At 43.9% G+C, this 20,543-nt stretch overlaps 1 protein-coding gene and 1 non-coding gene across 2 annotated transcripts in view; one reads left to right on the plus strand and one right to left on the minus strand.

The window, feature by feature from the left end:
- Positions 1-20,543, minus strand: part of LOC126259243 (protein bric-a-brac 1-like) — an 885,843-nt gene that overhangs the window by 518,789 nt on the left and 346,511 nt on the right. The window lies entirely within an intron of this gene.
- Trnaa-cgc (transfer RNA alanine (anticodon CGC)) lies at positions 20,012-20,084 on the plus strand. Its single transcript has one exon. It is a non-coding gene; the product is annotated as a tRNA-Ala (tRNA).

A 20,543-nucleotide genomic window follows, 5' to 3' on the forward strand; every position in this document is an offset into this window, starting at 1 on the left:
ATAAGGTACCAAACAACGTCAGCTACCGAGTGCCATTAACGCCACGAGCTTTCGTCTACAATGTGACGGCATTGCAAGAAAATCGCCCAAAGCTAGAATTCAGTGTCACACACAACTTTCAAACAAGCATATCGACCCACAGCAGCAGGATGTGAAATCTGAATTCGACACGTTTCCTTACGGCGTCCTCCTGCACCAAAGTAACAACTTTTATTTGTCCTGTCGCCTGATTCCTTTTCTTAGTGTAGTTGTGCCATAAATAACTCCCCAGTTCGATTCAGTAACTTGTCATTAGTTACCCGATTTACCAACGTAATTTTCAGTACTGTTCTGTAGAACTACATTTCAAAAGCTTCTGAACTGTTGGTACTCCACGTTTCTGTTCCATATAAAGTTGCACTCCAGGCGCACATCTCCAGAAAAGACTTCCTAACACAATTTACATTACATGGTAAAAATCTATCGCAAATCTGAATATTATATATTCTCTACTTCGGCCATCGTCAGATAATTTAATACCCAAATAGCAAAAACAGTCTACTACTTCTAGTGTCTCATTTCCTAGTATCTTACTCCATCATCATAGCCTGATTTAATCCGACTACTCAGCTACTCTCGTTTAGCTTTCTTGATATTCATCTAATAGCGACGTACAGTGACGTAACATACGTCATTGCATAGCGTTATCCATGTACACAGATAGCAGTACTATCGTGTACACAAGGTATAAAAGGGCAGTGATTGGCGGAGCTGTCACTTTTACTCATTCCCGCGTCCGGCCATCCTGATTTAGGTTTTCCGTGATTTCTCCAAACCGCTCCAGACAAACGCCGGGATCGTTCCTTTGAAAGGGCACGGCAGACTTCCTTCCCCGTCCTTCCCTAATCCGATGAGACCGATGACTTCGCTGTCTGGTCTCCTCCCCCAAACAACAAAACCTTATACTCAGGTGAATCATGTGAGAAAGGCTTCCGACGTGATTATGATCACGTGAAGGGAATTAACGGACTCTGAACGCAGAATGCTAGTCGGATATTGACGCATGGGACATTGTACTTCGGAAATCGTTAGGGAATTCAATATTCCGAGATTAACAGTGTCAAGAGGGTGCCAAGAATATCGTATTTCAGGAATTACCTCTCACCACGGATAACCTAGTGGCCGACGGCCTATACTTAACGACCGAGAGCAGCGGCCTTTGCGAGGAGTTGTCAGCGCTGACAGACGAGTAGCATCGTCTGAAATAAACGCAAATATCAATATGGAACGTATTCGTTAGAACGGTGCGGCGAAATCTGTTGGTTGGTTGGTTTGGGGGAGGGGACCAAACATCGAGGTCATCACACCGTCAGGTGGCTTGCGGAGTATGATGTAGATGTAGATCGGGAAGGAAGTCGGCCGTGCCATTTCAAAGGAACCATCCCGGCATTTGCCTGAAGCGATTTAGGGAAATCACGGAAAACTTAAATCGAGATGATCGGGCGCGGGTTTGAACCGTCATCCTCCCGATTGCGAGTCCAGTGTGCTAACCACCGCGCGACCTCGCTCGGTCGAAATTTGTCGTTAATGGGCTATGGAAGCAGATGACAGACGCGAGTGCCATTGCTAACAGCGTGACATCACCTGCAGCCTCTCTTAAGCTCGTGACCACATCGGTTGGACCGTACACGACTGAAAAACGGTGGCCTGATCAGATGAGTCCCGATTTCAGTTGGTGAGAGCTGATGATAGGGTTCGATGTGGCACAGACCCCACGAAGCGATGGACCCAACCTGTCAACGAGGCACTGTGCAAGGTAGTTGAGGCTCCTATTTTGTGGGTTGCGTTTACATGGAATGGAGTGGGTCCTTTGGCCCAAGTGAACCGATCATTGACTGGAAATGGTTATGTTACGCTACTTGGAGCTCATTTGCAGCCGTTCATAGACTTTATGTTTCCGAACAACGACTTTAACGGATGGCATTGCGCCATATCGTCGGGCGACAGTTGTTCGCGATTGGTTTGAAGAACATTCTGTGCAATTCGAGCGATTAAGTTGGCCACCCAGGTCGCCCGACATGGGTCCCACTGAATATTTATTGGATACAATCGAGAGGTCACTTCGTGCACAACATCATGCACCGGCAACACTTTCCGAATTATGGACGGTTACAGAGGCAGCATGGTTTAATATTTCCGCAGGAGACTTCCAATGACTAGTTGAGTCCATGGCACGTCGAGTTGCTGCAGCATGCCAGGCGAAAAGAGGTCCGACATGATACTAGGAGGTATTCCAAGACTTCTGTGTGGTACTGAGATAGTTTATACACGAAAAGACCCTCAAAATAAATTGGTTGCTACAGCTAGAGGGAGAAATTTGCATTGTAGGTGGTATAAAATAAAACGAATCGAAGTAGGAGGACCGACGATGTGTGCGACAGTGTTTCGTGACGTGACCACTGCTGCCGCAATGGCCTTCCCGGTTAGCGCACAGAACCTGAACAGGGTACGTGCAACTGTGTCCAGCGCTTTAGCCCGCGAGTCGAGCATCAGTTATTCCAGACGAGAGGCGCCCGAAAGCAGCGCAGCTCACAGCGGCTACCAGGGTTATCAACTTGCAGCGCCTCCGGCGGCGGCAATCTGGCGACTAATCAGCGCCGACAAAGGGACAGTGGGGCGCGCGCGCGCGCGCTCTCTCTCTTTGCGGTGGCAGCAGCAGCAGCAGCAGCCGCCGCCGCTGCTGACCGTTCACTAATTTCAGCGTACATCGCCGAGAGCTATCATTCAGCAAATTACAGAAGTGGCAAGTTTATTTGTGGGCGCCGCGCCGCACCGAGCCATCTCAAATAGACCGACGCAAGAAAATTAAACACGCCGGCTTCCGCTGCTGCTTAGCAGGCGCTCCGGTCCACCGCTCACCGCTTCTCACCTAACACTGCGCTGGCAAAGAAAATACTGGCCCCCAATTCAGCGCCCGTTCTAATGGCAAACTTTTCAAAAAGGAATTCGTACTGCTCCACTTAAACATTTATCTTTTTGTAATTTTTCTCCTCTAACGCGTATTCTGAGACAGTTGCAGGGAAACAAAGGAGCAAAAAGGATTTAAGCGATTATAATGAGCCAATCCATTGATAACTGTAGGACAAATTTGATCCCATGAAAAAGGGTGACATTCTAAAAGAAAATTATAGCTGTTTTAGTCTTATTGCCGATAATGGTCGATGATGGCTGCAGATTTCTTTAACCGCACACTCCATTTCACACTTTCTGTCTCCTTTCTACTCAAATACACAGCACGAACAAGTACCTCTACAAATGTTTTTCATTTATCCGTAAGTTTTTGGAAACAAGTTTTCGACAGTTTTCATGCATGTTATATCGTGCGCATGTCTCATGTGTGTTTCTGTAATATATTTTTCTCCTATGCCCACCAAATGGGCATTTTTTGAACATGGAGCAACGAGCGGAAAGCGTATGTGCAATCAATAGTTCTCGACTTCCACTGAAAGTCAGTTACACGACTGAAGGAAGGATGTTTGGATTTAAAGTCCCGTCGACAACGTGGTCACTAGAGATGGAGAACAAGCTCGAATTAGGGAAGTCAATCGGACGTGCTCTTTCAAAGGAACCATCCCGGTATTTGCTTTAGCGATTTAGGGTAATCACGGAAAACGTGTATCTCGATGGCCGGACGCGAGTTTGAATCGTCGTCCTGCCGAATGCGAGTCCAGAATGCTAATACAGGACTGAAGTAGACGAACGACGGTGTATAACAGGGCGTCAGCAGACGCGGCAGAAAATCTGCTCTTCATCTCGATCCATACTCTCCGTATCAGTATGAGTGCGTACAGAGTCCATGGGATCTGCTCCAGTTGAGAAATGAAACTGCTATAATAAGGAATGAAATCGCCGAACTCGTACGGAGTAAGGAATTTTAGTGACGCTTTGAATAACCTTAGACGATGCTAGTTGCACGTTGAGATGGCGGCTTTTGAGTTTAGATTCTTTCGACTAATTGATTAGCTGAAGTGACATCAATATTGAAGATATATTGGCTTAAAAATCGAGATTTTCGATAAATTTGGTTTTTGATACGTAAAAAGACGGATTTGAATGTGGAAAAAAAATGTTACGGGCTAATAACTAAATAGTAGTTATTTATATCCGTTGTATGCTGATTTATATTGAAGCTTTGGCAAGAAATTTGTAGAACTTCTATAAAAAAGTTAATATTTGCACTGCCTTTAAATTAAAGAGAATTTAGAGAGCTAGTTCAAATCAAATGGTTCAAATGGCTCCAAGTACTATGGGACTTAACATCTGAGGTCATCAGTCCCTAGACTTAGAACTACTTAAACCTAACTAACCTCAGGTCATCACACACATCCATGCCCGAGGCAGGATTCGAACCTGCGACCGTAGCAGCAGCGCGGTTCCGGACTGAAGCGCCTAGAACCGGTCGGCCACAACGGCCGGCTCCTTCGACTTCGAGAAGTGTTTACTTTCGGAATGCAGAGAAGTTGGGGAAGGGAATAAAAATTGCTAAGGGCGGCCAAGACTTGAATAAAGTAAGCCGTTTCAAGTGGACGTAGGTTGAGTGGTTATGCAGAGATGAAGAGACTGCATGGAGTATTGACAGCTGCAGCAAACAGTCTTCAGATGAAAAAAAAAAAAAATAGTTCATACAGGCAGGGAATCGAGAATGTCTTCCAATTTTGCTTGTTTTCGGCATGGATACTGGCAACATATCGGTCCTAGGGAATCCAAGACTTTCGAGAACGTTTTAATTTGAAGTTTCACGTCGGATAACAAATGACAAAACCCATATTTTTTTCGTGTGATAAGATTTACAGATTCACAATTTTTGGATGTTTTCCTTTACTTGTACTGCGAAACATTACTTCTGCCGAATTTTATGATTCTAGGTCAGCGGGAAGTACCCTAGAGGTGGGGTTGAGTGAGTTTTCGAGTATCAAAATATGTGATATCTTTTGATTTAATTGACTTAGAAACTTGAAATTTTTACTCTACCAAGGACCGTAGACCTTAATATAAACTTGAACCTGAAACGTCTACCCGTTCCTGAGAAAAAGGGTTGTAGACAGTCGGACGGACGGATGGACAGACAGACCTACAACAAAGCGATCCATAACGGTTCCATTTTTACAGGTTGAGGCATCGAACCCTAAAAGGGCTAAATTTGCCAACATTAAATGACATTTCCAATCCACCTTTGCACCTACTAAAAATTGATATTTGTTTTACCGTGCGCGTTGCGTTTTATTTACGATTTTGGTTTGCTTCATTACTTCCGTATGTAATGACAGTTAAATATCTTCTGAACCTGACGACATTTTGAACGAGCAAAGTGAATCGCGTATGGTAAAGTAAGTACGCATAAGCCGAAGACTTGAAATACTTTTTAGTAAATGTAAAGCAACTATGGATATAACGGCCACAGAAATGAAGAATTTGACAGGATGTGTGAAGAATAAAGATTACTTACGTCCACTACCCCTCGAAGTACACAGGAAACAACATTACCAGAGGCAGTTATATCGCGTAAGCTCATCGCTATAGCGCAGGACCGTATAAATATCGATTCGATATCTAGAAAATTATCGATATTTCCGGTTGATCACCGCCAGAGGAAGGAACGGCGTGAGGCAGCGGCGGGCCGCAAGCCGCAGATTAGCATCGGCCGGGGTCACGCGAGACGCGACGGGCGCCCTGCTCCTTTTGGGGCGGCGTAATTGCCAGAGCAGCGCGGCGCGGCTCAGCCGGCCTGGCACCTCGCGCGTGCCGCCCGCCGCCTGCCCTTGATGGATGCCGCGGTAGCCTGCTGATGGCTCTATCGCGCCGGCGGTCCAGGTAACGCCCAAACCAGCTCCTGCCCTACCGCCCGCCATTCAATGCAAATGCCCCCCGGGGCTCAGCGCGCGGCCAAAAGAAACGCGCCGAGCACTTACGAGAGAAATGGAAATGTTTTGGTCAAGCGTACAGCTATCGCCTCCCGCGACGAATATCGAGCGTAGTTTTCGCACCGTCGTCCATGCTGATGAACTTCCAGCAACTGTAGTCGTCTTTCTTCAGCCGGAAGTAGACCGGTTTGTCAGAACATTTCGAGACGTCTTTCGGCAGATCACGAACACTTCCAACGTGAATCGTTAAATCAAATCCTCACGTTCCTCCAAGGCCAGAATCACATTTCCACAAATATAAATTGTTTTATTTCGAGCTATGTCTTAACCCCGATTCAATTACATCATCACAGACACTCTCTTTTAAAGAGCTTTGACAATGAAGTGCAGAACGCTTTCGCCATGAACACTATACAAGTATCACGCTAATCCCCTAAAACGCAACAAAGGAAAGAATCATCCGTTAACCGATCATTACACGAAGCGTGCTTTTATAGCTCCACAAAAATTTACAGAACTTGCAAGTAACAGTTGTCATGAGAAGGACGAAGCCCTTCTGCAAGCGCTATTCCCCCTCCCTATCTCTTTCCACGTACGTGTGAAAGTACACATGTGTTTGATGACGTTCTGTTTAAGGCAACTGGTGCACATCCGCTATTCACTTGCCATAAAGATCTTCAAAAGAAGCTACACGCCACTGATCGAGGCGATCACAGATAACAGCAAGTCGCATGTTCCGAAAATTACACTATCTAATCAGAAGTATGCGAACAACCACTGTAATGCGAAATTCACTGCTTCTGTTACTAGAGGCGGGCCCGCCAGCACAAAAGGAGCCGAGGAGTATTTTGTTGCCAGTAGAGGGGTAATAACAGCAAAACGTATCGGTCAACAGCTCAGGGACTTCGAACGGCCGGCCGCTGGTGGCCGAGCGGTTCTGGCGCTACAGTTTGGAACCGCGCGACCGCTACGGTCGCAGGTTCGAATCCTGCCTCGGGCATGGATGTGTGTGTTGTCCTTAGGTTAGTTAGGTTTAAGTAGTTCTAAGTTCTAGGGGACTTATGACCTCAGCAGTTCAGTCCCATAGTGCTCAGAGCCATTTGAACCATTTTTGACTTCGAACGTGGGCTTGTCACTGCACGTCACCTGAGTAAAAAATTAATCGTAGACATTTCAAACCTTCTGAAGCTGCCCATACCGACTATTGGTGATACGACTGTGAAGGAACTACCACAGCTATATCGAGACCAAGCGGACCTCATGTACTGACGGACAGGGACCGCTGAGCATTACGAGGGGTGGTTGTAAAAAATCACATGAAATCAGGACGGAATCAGGCTGAGTTCCAAAGTTCTACCAGGAGTCCAGCTAGCACAATCGCTGAGCGTAGGGATTTATAAATAATGGGGTACAGTGGTCGCACAGCTACGGCGTAAGCAAAAAAATGGTTCAAATGGCTCTGAGCACTATGGGACTCAACTGCTGAGGTCATTAGTCCCCTAGAACTTAGAACTAGTTAAACCTAACTAACCTAAGGACATCACACACATCCATGCCCGAGGCAGGATTCGAACCTGCGACCGTAGCGGTCTTGCGGTTCCAGACTGCAGCGCCTTTAACCGCACGGCCACTTCGGCCGGCCGGCGTAAGCCATAGATTCCTGTAGTCAGTGCTACGCGACGTTTGAGGTGGTGTGAAGTGTGGCTCCACTGGACAGTGGATGACTGGAAACGAGCCATTCAAACTGAAGAATCACGCTATACCCTGTGGCAATCAGATGGGAGGGTTTGGACTTCGCGAATGCCTGGAGAACATCACCCGGCAGGATGTGTGCTGCCAAGTAAAGTACGGAGGAGACGTTGTTACAGCATCGTGATAGTTTTCGTTGTTAAGGTGTGGCCCCGTACTGCTGTTAAGAAAACGCTAAACACGGAAAGCCATCAACACATTTTACAGCACTGCGTACATTTCGAAAATGTTACTGTCCACAAACCACTGCCTCACACTCACTGCTTCTTGACAAAAGTGCACTGTCATGCACATACTGTACAATGAGTCAGCGTCTCCGACCTGTTTCTCTACTGTGAGGCAATGGTGCACACTAACATTTCTGAAATCAACTGACCTGCCCAGGTTCCCGACCTGAATACCTTTTGGATTAATTATAACGCCGATTTCGCTCCAGCACCCTGCGTAGACCACCACTACCTTTTCTGGTTTCGGCTCTTAAGGGGCTCCGGAAAGGCTCAAAATCATGAAAAGTTCAATTTTTACTTTTTTGCGTTTTCTGAATCTGCAGACTATTACCTTTTAATAGATATATAATTTATTCAATTCCGAAGACTACAACTATTTTTAAATTTTTTTTAAATGTGTTCTACATGGGCGTGACCCACAGTGGCGCTGTTAAACTGCTGTCAAATGGTGTTATTATTAACGTCCGTGTTCATCAGATACATTTTAGTGATGTGAGATAAAGTATGTGTTGTGGCTAACCTGTGATTGTTCAATATATATCGCTGGTGTGATTGTCGATTGTTTCATGTTTATTTACTCTGTCGTTATCTCGAAAATATTCATAATTAATTCTGTTTCTTGAGTCTCTGTTTTGTTGAAGTATAATAATGAGTAAAAGTATGTGTTATTACTGTAAACAATAAAGACGATAACCAAGTGAGTGAACCTAACCTCTCAAGTACACCTGCCCATAGCAGTCAAAGTGGGAAAGAAAATACTTCACAGAAGAAGCTTGGTTCAATGAGTGAAAACTATGAATGTTTTATGGGCGAACCGGATGTGAATGAAATATTTGATATGTCGGTTCTCAAAGGAATTTTTTCAAACTGTGTAAGATGTATTCATTGTAGTGAAGTTGGTCTGGAACTCTCCATAATAAAACACGTAGGACTTGCTAGTGAAATACAACTGAAATGTGGTAAGTGTTCATACATGACCACCTTTTGGAACAGTGTTGCAGTAACTGCAACTGAAGAAAATGGTAGCAAAATCTACGAACACAACATTAGATTTGTTTATTCCTTGCGTTCAGTTGGTAAGGGTGCTACTGCAGGTGCAATTTTCTGTGGCATCATGAATCTTCCAAGTAGAAGATGTCTGTATAGAATCTATGAAGAACGCTGTGGAAGAGGCAGTAATGGAAAATAATGATAACAGAGATTTGACTGCAGCGTTCGATGGTACCTGGCATAAACGGGGACACACATCTCTTCATGGTGTAGTATCTGCCACCAGTATGTATACAGGGAAAGTTTTAGATGTAGCAGTAATATCAAAGTATTGTAGATGTCCACAAAAATATAAAGGTACACATGAAAATAATTGCAAAGCTAACTATAGTGGCAGTAGTGGAGGAATGGAAGTGGCTGGTGTTGCCAGTATATTCCAGTGTTCTGAGGCGTGTGATAAAGTGCGATATGTTAATTACCTTGGTGACGGTGATTCTAAAAGTTTCAAACATGTTCAAGGACTGAAGCCCTATGGTGATGATGTTGTAGTGCAGAAATTTGAGTGTATTGGACACGTACAGAAGCGAATGGGAACAAGACTTCGGCGACTGAAAGCTTCGTACAAAAAACAAAAACTCAGTGATGGTAAAGGGTTGGATGGGAAGGGAAGGTTAACTGACAGTGTAATTGACAAAATGCAGAACTATTATGGAATGGCTATTAGGCAAAATACACAAAGTGTCGACGAAATGAAGAAGGCTGTTTGGGCTCTTTTTTTTCATACTTCTTCAACCGATGAAAATCCCCAACATAGCTTGTGTCCCAAAGAAGAAGACAGTTGGTGTAAATATAACAAAGGATTGCTAACTGGTGAAGTATACACTCATAAGCATAGTCTGCCTCATGCAATAATGGAGGTGATAAAACCTATTTTCAGAGACTTAGCAGCACCTGAACTGTTGAAAAAGTGTATTCACGGAAAAACTCAAAACCCCAATGCAAGTGTAAATTGTGTTATATGGTCGAGAATCCCCAAGACTGTATTTGTTGGAATAGAAACACTTCACTTTGGTGTGTATGATTCTGTTGAGACTTTCAATGATGGCAACATTGTAAGGTGCAAGGTATTTAGAAATATGGGAATGAAGATAGATTCTAACATGGTACGAGCGATGCTTGCGTTAGACAAGGAACGCCTTCGGGCTGCAGACAGGGCTGTAAAGAGTCTATAAATACAAGCAAGAGTAAACAGGAGGAGGAACAAGAGGAAGCTGGAGGAGGAGTTTGCAGAGGATGAAGATAATCCATCCTATGGACCTGGAATGCACTAAAAAGTTAATCCAATCTTTGTCGCTCGATTCCCAAAACTTTTATTTTCTCATACTAATTACATGTTTTCTAAGGATCTTCCAAACATATTTGTTTCAAACTTTCAGTAAATGTTACACAGTACCTTCTGCATAATACTGTATATTTTTGAATATATAAATAAAAAATTGCAAAAAATGATGTGAATTTTCATTACAATTGAAAAAAATCATCTTTAATAACTGAACTAAAATTTTGTAAAATCCCTGTGTTAAGTTGTAGCCCATATTCCAATAAATAATCTGTAAAAAGTTCAACTTCCTACCTCAAATACTTTGTGAGGAAAGATGTAATTTATAAGCGTTATTTTAACATTGCAAGTATAGGGCGTTCCGGAGCCCCTTAAGGAAGAATGGGCTGCCATTCCTCCGCAGACACTCAGATCCTCATCGAAAGCATCCTCAGCAGAGTTCAAGCCGTCAGAGATGTAAGGAGTACCCCATATTAACATCCATTAGTACGTGTCTGGGTACTTTTAATCAGAGAGCGTATGTTCTTAATAACGCAATATTTTCCTTGACACAGTGAACAGTAATGCATACTCATGATAAAAAGTAATAATGAAACTGCTACTGACTCCAGCTACTTTGGCAGGAGGTGTCTGGCACAACACTTGACGTTGTCTTTTAAACTTTCTCAGTAAAATTTACGATCTCCATATTTCTAACTTATTATCTGCCAAATTGACGAACGCTGATACATTTTGTTGCGATTTTCTGCGCAAAACACAGACATCGATTGCATGGTACCAAACACAGTACAATACTTGTAGACAAAAATCAGTTTCGTGAAGGAGTACTAAACCGCTTTCTTTGGAAAGTATTGAGACAATCCTTAAGCGAAGAAGGTATGTTACATTTCCTGGGTACAAACCAAACCAGACTGCGGACTTATTTAGCTACAGGACAGAGTAATGGTTCTGATGTCACTACAGGAACAAAAGCCAATAAATATATGGCTAAGTAATTTTTTCATGTTTGCCCACCTGGTCGAAGTCGATAACTAGAGGTTTAAAATTTATTTTGCCCAAAAAAACATGTGCCGAGTAAAGTAATGCAAGAAAGGAAGGGACAACTTGTTTAACAGCAACAACAAAAGTTAACTGAGCTCTGGTTCAAAACAGAATGTACACATGCTGTTAAACAACGATAAACAGTGACTCTTGGATCCATAAGAAGTTATATTTGTACACGATCCACAAGATCTGCGCAGAGCCAAAACGAAAAGTCATTTCCAGAAATACGTAAAATCACTTAGCGGATAGAAAGCTAAGATCAAGCCACTCACTGATCTCTCTGGAGGTGAAACAGAAGATACGGAGCAAAGGTACAATATTAAGTTTCACATTATTCATTAAGGTCTTCGTACTATGCTACCATCGTTTCACCGTCACACAATCTCAAATGGTTGACATAAAAGAACGAAGCCTATGGTTAAAAATCTAAATTAAATACGATCTCTGGCGTCTGACAAAATTTACATTTATTTGTGTATTGAGAACGATGAGTAGTTGGTTAGTGTCTTTCTCAGTTTACATTTATCCTGAATCTCTCGCGCATCAAACACTCCAAAAAAGTGCAGTCGGGGAAAATTATACACCAATTTTCCTAACGTGCTTCCGCAACGTACTAGAAAATATTTTAAGCTCAACTATATAAACTTTTCTAAACCGAGAAAGAAAAACTTCGCTCGGAAAGTCTGACAGATTTAGGAAGCACCGTTTGAATGATACACACCTAGCTTTCTTCACACACACGACACTTTATTAACATGTGAATATCATATTCTCAGATTTCTGAACGTTCTACAGTCTAGATACTGACAAACATACGTGCGTGCGATGTATGAATCTAATAGCTTTGACACTGCTTTCATCAGAAACAACGGTACGACGCAAGAAGTCTGCTAAAACTGCTCATTTCGCAATAATTACATATATCAACGATTCGACAGGAAACACTCTCGTATCCTCTGCTGATACAGTGCTCGCAGGGAGACATTAGTGAGTAACTGTTGGAAAATTGAATAACAGTTAAAAAAAACTTCTCGGTGTCTCGAAAGGCAGCTCGTACAAACTAAGGATAAATGCGAGGTAGTGCATACGAATGTGTGAGAAATTTTTTTTTGGTGCTATTCGACACAGCGTCAGTGTCATACCACTTGAAAAAATTACACCATCTGGACAAGCACACATCAGCTACAGGGAGAGTATAGCAAAGACTTGGAACTGTTAACTGTACTCTGGAAAAGTGTAGAGCATCTGCAAAGGAGAATCGCACACAAGTATTCTTGAGTACCGTTTGTTTTTTGTCGGGTAAATTGCCAAATACGGTAAAGATTGTAAACGGCCGGTTCGGTCGGTAAAGATAGTGCTGCTGAGGTTCTCAAAGAACTACGGTCGTCGGAAGAAATAAACTGTTCTCGCTAATTAGTTGTTAGGTGTCGGTGTTTCAGACACACTAAAAATCTGATTCGATCTTTTCGCTGTAAAGCTCGCTTGAGACCCATAACGCTACGAACAAAATAGGAGACAGGGCACTTACGGATGCTTCATATATGAATATTTGGTGACAGACTGACTAATAATGGCAGGCAGTATCCTCATCAATGCGCTGCGCAGTGCACTGCTCACTGTACACGCAGATGTGAAAGTACACGTCCAGTCAAGCATTGTAATAAAATGCTCAACATCATAAACGATTACGAAATGCCTAGAAAAGCAGGCTTAAATACTGACCGAACATTTCAGACCTTTATTTAGTTTAATACGGTTTTTGTCGTGCAGTTCCGAACGATTATTTTATACTTTTTTTCACAGGCGCGTAACGGAATTAATGCACTGCGCCGCAAGCCACACCACTTGATGCTGTATTCCGCACATTTAACGCTGGCGTCACAATTTCGCGTTTGGAGAGGCGTTTAAACGCATTGCCACTATCCGCATTATTCTATGTGATTTGACATCTGCAGCTTAACAGCAGCAGTTGATGCTCGTGCATTTGCAAAGAATGATTTCGTAATTATCACATCCAGCAAGCAACATGTGACAACACATCGTCAGATTTCTGCCACTGGACAGAGAGAAAGAAAACCTAAAAATTAGACCACTGATATTACAGTTAGCTCCTCAGTTTCTTCCTGCATTCCCGAAGGTCCAGGTCCTTGGTATTTGTCCCTTGTGTGACAGACGAGCGCGGTATCCAGTCAATCGCGCCTCGTGACATAATGTGGTGGTTTGCTGCGTGCGGCTCATACTGACGACCAGTCACCGGAACGTGAATGGCAAGAAATTAAGTCTAGAAGCAGCATTCAGCCAGAATTTTGCGAACAATGGCATATTCTGACAGAATACTCTCGTCCATTCTAAGCAACGCGAGACATGAAACTCAGACGGTACACTCACAGAATAACTGTGAGTCGAATAACGTGTCATGTAAAGAGAAAACCTAGAGTGGACAGGCAGTTTCTAAGACAGTGCAACTCCTCAATGGTACAACCTGTGGAATATGAAAGTACCAGTTAACAGAAATCGTGAAGAAACATCGGCAAACAGATACAGCGTCCAGGACAAAATCAATACTAACGTGAAATATCGCTCCAATAAAAGTCTCATGTGTGTTATTTATTTATGTTCTTCGCTCTTTATTTCGCTTTCTACGAAATGCATTACTATTGATTAATTTTTATCACGAATTCAATTAAGGGCGACAAGATGCAAACGAGATGTTTCTTAATGCAGTTATCTAAAATAAAAATAGTAGCTTATGCTAAATAACGACATGAAACGCTCTTTGATGGCTCCATCTAAAAGAACACACAGCCGAAGTGAAAGGAAAGCAGTTCTGTTTCTACTTGCTCATTCACTTCCGTTACTTTATTTAAATATTATATGAAAAAAATATGTATCACCTTTAACAGTTTGGATGGCAACTGAGGCCAGGTTTTTTACGACCTCCCGATGTTTCTAAACCACAGAACATTCTCCTACAGAATAATTTCAAGACTCAATTACAGAATTAACTGTATGTGGCACTTAAGTTATTTAATCTTCCTTGAAGAACATATTTATATAACAAGCTCATACGACAGATTTTACGACGACGCTCAAATATCAAAAATTCACATACGTAATGCTTACTATATCTAACAGTATTCCACCGATATTCCGATGACTGTGCACACCCTAACGGAAAAAACGCCATCTTGCATTCGTTATTATGTTATCACGCCACAGATTGTACACAGTGACGTGCTCTAATTATTACGGTGTATTACTCGCGAGAAAGAGAGGTCACCCTTGCAGAGGCATCAATTTGATACCTGCCCCCCCCCCCCCTCTCTCTGTCTCTCTCTCTCTCTCTCTCTCTCTCTCTCTCTCTCACACACACACACACACACACAGAGAGAGAAAGAGAGAGAGAGAGAGAGAGAGAGAGAGAGAGAGAGAGAGAGAGAGAGAATGAATTTGCGCTTAGCGTGTACGCGATAGACACCAAAACGAGCGCAGGCAGAGGCCACCGGCTGCCGTTACATAGAAGGGGTGTGTCGTAGCCGAGACAAGTGCGTCCCCGTAATTGCGCTGATGAATGCCAAGTGCCAGGGTCAGCGGTTCGAAGCCCGCGTCCTTGGCCGCACGTGCCGCTCTGCATGTTAATCCCTGCCTCCAGTGCGCTCGCCATCAGTGAGGCAAATTCCTTGTCACCCGTTTATATCTGCGCCTACGCCTGCATTCGTTTTCCACAATTACTCTTTGACACACGAGGAGGATGTCAGGCGCTATTTCACTGGTTTGCTTCCTATCTTAGTTATGGATGGAAAAATGAAAAAGCGAAACCTTTTAAAGTCTGACGAGTTTCTTTCTTATCTTGTCGCGAATCAGAATGTGTGTGCGAGTGCTATGCGCCACCAGAAACAACACAGTTCATCAGTAACACTTCTGTAGTGCCCTCATGAAGCTGGGTCTCACCATGACATTAAATAGTAGTACGTTCTTCATTAAATGATCTGACCGACCGTGTCTGTGTGGCTCGTTGAAATAAACCTATAACATACGGTCGCCAAATAAATGTTACTCGACCATTCCTCAGCAAGAGTAACCGCTTACATTAACAGTTATACACTGAAGCGCCAAAGAAACTGGTCTGGGCAGGCGTATTCAAATACAGAGATATGTAAACAGGTAGAACACGGCGCTGCGATTGGCAACGCCTGTATAAGACAAGTGTCTGGCGCAGTTGTTAGATCGGTTACTGCTGTTACAATGGCAGGTTATCAAGATTTAAGTGAGTCTGAACATGGTGTTACAGTCGGTGCAAGAGCGATGGGGACACAGCATCTCCGAGGTAGCGATGAAGTGTGGAAATTCTCGTACGATCTTTCACGAGTGTACCGTGAATGTCAGGAATCCGGTAAAACATCCAGTCTCCGACATCGCAGCGACCGAGAAAAGATCCTGCAAGAATGGGACCAAAGACGACTGAAGAGAATCGTTCAACGTCACAGAAGTGCAACCCTTGCGCAAATTGCAGCAAATTTCAGTGTTGGGCCATCAACAAGTGTCACTGTGCGAACCATTCAACGAAACATCATCGATATGGGCTTTCGGAGCCGAAGGTCCACTCGTGTACCCTTGATGGCTGCACGCCACTAAGCTTTAAGCCTTGTCTGGGCCTGTTAATACCGACAATGGACTGCTAATGACTGGAAACATGTTGCCTGGTCGGATAAGACTCATTTCAAATTGTATCGGCGTATGGAAGGAAGGCAATGGCAAACCACCTCCGCCGGACCTTCCCTAGTAGGCGGTGCGGGTCTCTCGCATCGTCCCCTACGCTCCTCGGAGTATGGGATCTCATCATCATCATCATCATCATCATCATCATGGACGTGTAAGGGTATGGAAACACCCTCATGAGTCCGTGGAACCTGCATGTCAGCAGAGGAATGTTAAACTGATGGAGGCTATGTAATGGCGTGGGGCGTGTGCAGTTGGAGTGATACGGACCCCTAATACATCTAGATACGACCATGACAGGTGACACGTACGTAAGCATCCTATCGGATCACCTACATCCATTAATGTCCATTGTGCATTCCGACGGACTTGGACAATTCCTGCAGGACAATGAGCCACTCCACACGTCCAGAATTGCTACAGAGTGGCTACAGCCTTAGTTTAAACACTTCCGCTGGCCAGCAGACTCCCTCGACATGTACCTTATTGGGCATATGTGGGATGCCTTGCAACGTGCTGTTCAGACGAGATTTCCACCCCCCTCGTACTTTACGGATTTATGGACAGCCCTGCAGGATTCGTGGTGTCAAGTCCCTCCAGCACTACTTCGGACATTAGTCGAGTCCATGCCACGTCAGGTTGCGGCACTTCTGTGTGCTCGCGGGGGCCCTACACAATATTACGCTGGTGTACCAGTTTCTTTGGCTCTTCAGTGTATTACTGCTGTGAACCAAATGGAGTGCTATTTGATAAGGTATCATTGTCAATACTAAATCAGTTAATCTGATGAGTTGTGGTAACAATTCACCGTCACAATACTAAGCAGATGACATTAAAAAATAGCCATTATGTCCGTCGAGCCTATTACCCATAGCCCTCAGCGGCGGAGACCTCAGTGGTGCGCGCGCAAATGCGTCGGGAGTAGCGGGGAAGTTCTCGGAATGCCAAAAAGCGTGTGTGGAATTTTAACGAATCGTAATGGAAATACAACTGAACCACAATTACTAAGCATCTGAAGTCGCGATTACTTTGAAGAGAATTTCGACCTCCACGGAGATGTCTGTACTCTACTGTTCACTATTCAGCAATCACGACCAAAAACAGTCGGCCTAGTTTTCGATGGTTAGTTTCACAGATTTTCCTCGTGTTGTCAACCCAGATGTTCTCTGGAGGAATGCTGCTCCGCCGCTCTAAGGCAGAAACGACAGAAAAACTTGTCTCTTTTTGGTTTCCTGGTAAGATAAATTTCTACACAAGACCTGTTAGTAACAACCTTTGTCTTATTCGCTGCACCGTCATTTCCTGTCCTAAGAGACTACCACTGAAACAAAATACTCCTAGAGAGCGACCAGGGACCGTGTGTCGACCGTATCCGCCATGCTCTATCTTTGTGCTGCAAGATTCTTTGCGTCCTACTCCTCTGTTGTCTCGGTCGCTCCCGTCACTGACTATATGAAAACTATGGGCCATGCATATTTAATTAAATACTAATGTGTATGCACATGCAAATTCAGGTATTTACACCTTGACTGCGGAATTACTCTAAAGAATTTAGCTATAACTATATAATGTTGCCTCATCAGCATACGTCCGGCTGTATGGCAACGAATCAAAATGTTCATTTCACTGTAAGACATCAGTGTATGGAGAGCAGGGATGGTACGGATTGAGAGAGGGAAGGAGGTGGAGAGGGAAGGAGCAGACGTACCCTTTCGGGAAACAGTCAGGTTCATTGCTAATTCACAAACTTGATATCCCGAGATTGATGATTTTTTATGAACGTATCTTGATTCGTTTTCTGAAGTATGGCGCTCATACGCAACAAAAATTCTAGCCCAATGGCTAGAAACGTCGCATCCAGCATTGTGCGTCATCTATCATTTGAAGTGAATATGCACTGCCTTAGTGAAAAAGAAGGTAGGGATTACGATATATCGGATTCACATTTGTGTAGTACTACTGCCTACAGGTTCCTACAGAGTCGATTAAAGGAAAACTTGTATAATATACGCGCCACCACGGAGACTGTTAAGTAAAGGTTGAATAAGAGATGTAGTTCGGATCAGTCACATTGTTTGTTAACGCAATCCGTAAGACAAAATATAAACAGCATTAAGAAATGTATCCCTGAGCTGTACAAGGCTTATTAAGTGCGATAAAACTACAACCGCCCATCCATCGCCATTTCCACACATACAGTGTGGACCGTAATCTGAAGTGTGTGTGTGTATGTGTGTGTGTGTGTGTGTGTGTGTGTGTGTGTGTGTGTGTGTGTGACGCCTACAGAATTGAGCTAGAGAAAATGTTATGAACAGATCCGTACATGTCTATCAAGTGAGGAAATTTAGGGGACCATACATGTGAAATGACTATCGTTGGAACTAGTTACTGTAAGAGAGAATGGTGTTTGAGAACTTTATAACTAACTCGACAACGAGCTGACGGAAATGAAGAACATATGCGAGGTACGTGGCAGACAAACGGTATGTAGATATCATGAGAGAATTACTGAAATGCCCTGAGGGAAGACGAGGTGAGGTTCTTCCTCGAAGAACTATTATTTTTATTTATTTTGTATATTTAGGAATTTATGTTATTCAGCAAGATTTTTTATTCATAATATATCGTAAATGAAGTAGAAAATGAACAAAACGCCGAGACACATTTTAAATACAACTTAGAGTCAGTCATTTTCAATCGAATAAAGTGACGTGGATTTGTGATGTACCTCGGCAATTTACTTTCATTTTTGACCTCCTAACGTGTATACTTGAAAATGACAGTCAGGCTGAACTCGGCCATTAGTGGGGAAAAATTATATTACCTGAAATAATCCACAACCTCAACGGAAATGCGACCCGCTGTAATCGATGTTTCAGGGCTGTAGCCCCAGACATTCGGAGAACATCGGTTGCAGACATTTGCGACAAAAGTAAAACACGCGGAATTAGTAACCCCACAGAACCGCGCAGAGATGTTCCGCGCGACGCGGGAACAGCGCGGAGGTGTGAAGGAACGGGCTGTACGCCGTGGCGCGGTGCGGGTTTGAGTGCGAGCGCATTACGCAGCCGCACGGGCGCCGCCGCGACCGCTAATATAAAGGACCGACCCCCATATCGCGCCAACACCAGGTAAACAAATATTCGCGGTTTTTAAAAGCTAATTAAACACATACCACGTCACGCTTTAAATGAAAGCTAAAACGGGAACAAATGCGCTCGGCCGGCGTGGCCCGCCGCGCAGCCGCCCGCGCTGTGGTGTGAGGGACAATTCCAGTAATCCGGCGCCACGCCACGCAGCGCCGCGCCGCCCTCTTATTTGTGTTTTTAACGCGCGCTTTAATGTTTTTTATCGCAATCGCGCTCGCGCCGAGGCCCCACATCCGGCCAGGGCACGAGGTAAGGAGGTGAGAGGACGCTACACGGAACCACTAGTCAGTCGGTCGTCTGACAAAAACAGGCCATCGTTATTCGCCACCGACAGCCACTTTTATACGCACGCCAACGTAAGCTCGGGTCCGCGGCGGCAAACACTCGGATTGATTAAAAAAGAAAGTACGAAGCATCTTAAAACTCTATTGTGGGAAAACACAATAAATGAGGTGTGCCCTATGACGCTTGTAAAAATTTCGCAATTCCATAATGTGACGTTGACGTCACGTCGATGCTAATCGATTTTAAGTGCTGCAGCTGCAAACTAGACTGCTGGTACGCGTATCAATATTTCACCCCATCAATTTGTTTCATTCTTTTAGCTGCAACAGCGTCTGCAGTCACGATAAACTTCTCGGAGGAAATTAGTTTCTTGCCTTAGTTCGGCGGTGTCAGAGATTTTCTCTGCCTCGTGATGACTGGGTGGTGTGATGTCCTTAGGTTAGTTAGGTTTAAGTAGTTCTAAGCTCTAGGGGACTGATGACCATAGATGTTAAGTCCCATAGTTCTCAGAGCCATTTGAACCGTTTTTTGCCTTAGTTGTTCCGTACAAATAAAGTAGATATAAGAAACAGCGTATGCAGTAAACTAATTTCTTTCACAAAATTACCGGGCAAGGTGGTGCAGTGGTTAGCACACTGGACTCGCATTCGTGAGGACGACGGTTCAATCCCGTCTCCAGCCATCCTGATTTAGCTTTTCCGTGATTTCCCTAAATCGTTTCAGGCAAATGCCGGGATGGTTCCTTTGAAAGGGCACGGCCGATTTCCTTCCCCATCCTTCCCTAACCCGCGCTTGCGCTCCGTCTCTAATGACCTCGTTGTCGACGGGACGTTAAAAAACATTAACCAAACAATCTTTCACAAAATTATTTCATTGTGTCATTGAGCTTCGCTGTTTACGTCATAATGTTGTCTACGGTGATTCCTACTCTTGTATTCCGTGTGTCACCACTTTAACGCCATCATTAACCGGAGTATTTCCTCACTTCTATAAACATTCTTTCTGTAGGATACATTTAAATGCTTTTGTGAATACCAGTAGGGATATTTGAAAGTGGTAAAATGGCACTGACCAAGAAATTAAGTGAACTGACAAAAAAATGTATTCAGAAGAGGTCTAAGTTTATGAAATTTCCGATCAG

The sequence above is a fragment of the Schistocerca nitens genome, chromosome 5 (genome assembly GCF_023898315.1).
Source record: "Schistocerca nitens isolate TAMUIC-IGC-003100 chromosome 5, iqSchNite1.1, whole genome shotgun sequence".
Lineage (NCBI taxonomy): Eukaryota > Metazoa > Arthropoda > Insecta > Orthoptera > Acrididae > Schistocerca > Schistocerca nitens.